Raw genomic sequence first — 4,161 nt, 5'->3', positions numbered from 1 at the left:
TAAGGTTAAGAGTAAGTGTAAGGTTTAGGTTAAGGGTTATGGTTAATGTAAGGTTCAGGGAAAGGTTTGGGGTAAGGTTTAGGGTTAGGTTCAGCTTAAGGGTAAGGGTTGGGGTAAGGTTAAGGGTATGGATAAGGATAAGTGTAAGGGATAGGGTAAGGGTAAGGGTTAGCGTAAGGGTAAGATTAATGGTAAGGTTTATGTTAAGGGTAAGCGTAAGGGTAACGGATAGAGTAAGGGTAAGGGTAACGGTAAGGTTAAGGGTAAAAATATGTGTTAGGGTATGGGTTATGGTATGGGTAAGAGTTAGGGTAATGTAAGGGTAAGGGTGAGTGTAAGGGTATGGGTCAGGGTAAGGGTTAGAGTAAGGGTTAGGGTTAGGGTAAGGGTAAGTGTTAGAATAATGGTTAGGGTTAATTTTAGGGTTAGGGTGAGGGAAACGTAAGGGTAAGTATTGGGTTAAGGTAAGGGTAAGTGTAAGGTTTAGATTTAGGCTAATGGTAAATGTAGCAGAAAGGGTAAGGTTTACGATAAGGGTAAGTGTTAGGGTAAGGGTAAGGTTTAGGGTAACATAAAGGGTAAGGATTACGGTAAGGGTAAGGGTACGGGTAGAATTTGTTAGAATATGGCTTATGGTAAGGGTAAGGTTTAGGGTAAGAGTAAGGGTAAGTGTATGTGTAAGGGTACGGGTCATTGTAAGGGTTAGAGTAAGGGTAGGTGTTAGGGTAATAGTTAGGGTTAATTTTAGGGTTAGGTTGAGGGAAACGGAAGGGTAAGTATTAGGTTAAGGTTAAGGGTAAGGTTAAGGTTAAGAGTAAGTGTAAGTTTTAGGGTAAGGGTAAGGGTTAATGTAAGGGTCAGGGTAAGGGTTAAGGTAAGGTTTAGGGTTAGAGTTAGGTTAAGGTTAAGTTTTAGGGTAAGGGTAAGTTATATGTATAAGGATAAGTGTAATCGTAAGTGTTAGGGTAAGTGTAAGGATAAGGATAAGTGTACAAGTCAGGGTAAGGTTTAGAGTTAGGATTAGGGTTTGGGTTAGGGTAAGGGTAAGTGTTAGGGTAATGGTTAGGGTTAATTTTAGGTGTAGGGTGACGGATAAGAAAGGGTAAGTAGTAGGTTAAGGTTAAGCGTAAGGTTAAGGTTAAGAGTAAGTGTAAGTTTTAGGGTACGGTTTAGGGTTAATGTAAGGGTCAGGGTAAGTGTTTGAGTAAGATTTAGGGTTAGGGTAAGAGTAAGTATATGGGTAATGGTAAGGGTAAGTGTTAGGGTTAGGGTAAGTGTAAGGTTTAGATTTAGGCTAAGGGTAAGTGTAGCAGAAAGGGTAAGGTTTACGGTAAGTGTAAGTGTAAGGATAAGGTTAAGGTTTAGGCTTACGTTAAGGGTAAGGGTAATGCTTTGGTAAGGGTAAGAGTAAGGGTAAAGGTAAGGGTTACGGTAAGGGTAAGGGTACTGGTAGAAGTATGTGTTAGAGTACGGCTTATGGTAAGGGTACAAGTAGCTCCCCCCCCAGAGACAGGACCCAAAGGTGTACAACCAGTTCCCAACACCCCTGAGACACAGGCCCCAACCCCCCCCCCAGACACAGGGCCCCAAATTCTACAAGCAGCTCCCAACCCCTGCCAGGCAGGCCCCCTACCCTATACAAGCAGCTCCCAACCCTCCCCCCCCCCCCCAAGGGAGGCCCCCAAGGCCCCCACAAACACAGGCCCCTACAGTGTACAGGCAGCTCCCAGCCACCCCCAGATGCTGGCCCCAAAGTTGTACAAACAGCTCCCAGCCACCCTGCAGAAACAGATTCCTACATTGTACAAGCAGTTCCCAGCCCGCTAGACACAGGCCCTGACCCCCCACACATGCAGGCCCCAAAGGTGTACAAGCAGCTCCCACCCCTCCCCCAGACGCAGGTCCCAAGCCCCCCCCCCCCCAAACACAGGCCCCTACAACCAGCACCCAACCCCCTACCCCCGATGCCAGGCCCAAAGGTGTAGAAGCAGCTCCAAACCTCCTCCCTCAACCCAGGCTCCAACAGTGTACAAGCACCTCCCAACCAACCCTCCCCTTCCCCCACCCCCCCGACACAGGCTCCAAAGGAATACAAAGAGCTCCCACCCCTCCCCCAGATGCAGGTCTCAACCCCCCCCCCCCCAGAAGCAGGCCCCAAAGGTGTAGAGTCAGCTCCCAACCCCCTCAATGCTGGCCCCTAGGGTCTACAAGCAGCTCCCCCCTTGCCCCCAGATACCGGCCCCCAGACACAGACCCCAAAAGCCTAATCACAGGCCCTGAACTCTAGAAACAGGCTCCAAAACCCAGGACAAAGCCCCAGTGGTTCGAGACAGGGCCCAAATCCCAGACACAGGCCCCAAACGCTAAACATATGCCAAAAAAAGTATTAGTGCTGGTGCCAAATGTTACAGACAGGCCCAAAAGCCCGAGATGCTAAAGGCTGAGACGTAACTTGGCTTTCTGAATTACTGGAAAGCAGCTTTCATTCTCAGATAATTGTGTGAAGGCTGATTAAGGAGCTATTGGGGAGGCAAGGACAATCCCCAGACAAGGACTGTATATCTCGAAACAAGATACTGGAACTCATGATAAGGAAGCGGCAGGCAGACAGAGAAACGAATGTAATGACTATAACTCTCGAAACTGGACATTGGAATTCATTATAAAGATACAACAAACGGGAGAATTGGCAACAACCAGCTCTTGCAATTAAGAAACATGCCAATTCAGCAGATTCCTGACCAAAGGTGAAAAGTACACTGTGAGGAAGACTCGGGGTCTTCCTCCCAAAGACCCCTGCCCACGTCCCAAAGACCCCTGCCCACAATTCTTGGAAGGCTCTGCGCAGGCGCAAGGTGCCAAAAGGCTAATTAGCATGAGAAGCGAGGGAAGGCGGGGATAGGTAATGCATATGTATAGGTGCTTGTAGAATATTGATAGATTGATTGTATAAATTCAAGACTGCTTTCTGCTTTGGGTATGCACGATAGGTGGAGAGATCCCCCGTGCATCCAGCGCTGCAATAAAGAATATACCACTTAAAGGAATTTCGGCTTCGATCTTTGAATCAATTTGGTGACCCAGATGGGACAACCTCTCTGCCGGACTGCAGGACCCGCTGGGAACAGGACTCCCTAGGGTACCCCCGGGATTTCCCAGAGGGACTCCTCGACTCACCGGATCACTGCGGAGGCAGACAAGGACCCCATCATTGTAAGTGAGTATATTCTTTATTCTGGCTTGGTTTTCTGGTAGACCGGTCATCTGGAACTGTCTGTAAGTCAGAAGGTGATCTTCTGCGAGGCAGTGTTTGGTATATACTTTGTGGTTATCACCATAAGTACATGTTTGGGGACCTTAAGGAAGGAGCTCGCTTTAAGGTCCGTCTGGAATTGTGTTGTCTATTTCGGTTTTCTGACTCATGGAGTATGGTATTTAACTCTGGTTATTGTTACTGCGATTTTGGCTATTTTCCTGGTGGTAATAGTAGGTTCGTGGCATTGTTATAAGAAAGATATCGTTATGGTGTTACACAGTTCGGTTTTCTGACTTATCGCATGTGGAATTTGACTCTGACTATTGTTACTGTGATTTTGGCAATATTGCTGGTAATAGTAGTTTTGTGGCATCGCTACTGAAAGATATTGCGTGCCCGTATTTTTGTGAGTGATACGTTTTGTGATACGCTTTTGTAAGTAACATGTGTATTCTGAAAGTGTAAACTGGAAACTGGGGGGGCAAACAAGCAGTGAAATTTTAAAGAAAAGTGTGTTAGGATGTGTTTTAAGTCACTGGAAGGATATTGGAGGATCTGCCGGTGGAAGTGTGAACAGGAAAACATTGATAAAATATCGTAATCAGTGGTGGCCGCTTTATAAGCTGGAATGTGGAGAAAAGTGGCCCCTAAATGGAACTTTAAACTATAATATTTTGCTACAGTTAATGTTGTTTTTTGAGAAGCAGAACAGGATGAAATGTTGTATACTGATGTTTCAGCATCTTGGTGGGAAAAGGTAGGGAATTAAGTTGGCCCCTGACTGAACCTTTGATGTTGGCATTAGAGAAGTACAGGCTGGAGAAAGATAAAGGAAGTGTTAAAAGGGTTGTTGAAAGTGTTAAAGGTGTTTGAAGTTGAATGAGCAGGGAAAGAGGATGTAGGAA

Source organism: Aythya ferina (assembly GCF_964211825.1).
Source record: "Aythya ferina genome assembly, chromosome: 10".
NCBI classification, from domain to species: Eukaryota; Metazoa; Chordata; class Aves; order Anseriformes; family Anatidae; genus Aythya; species Aythya ferina.
Note: the sequence above shows the minus strand (reverse complement) of the source record.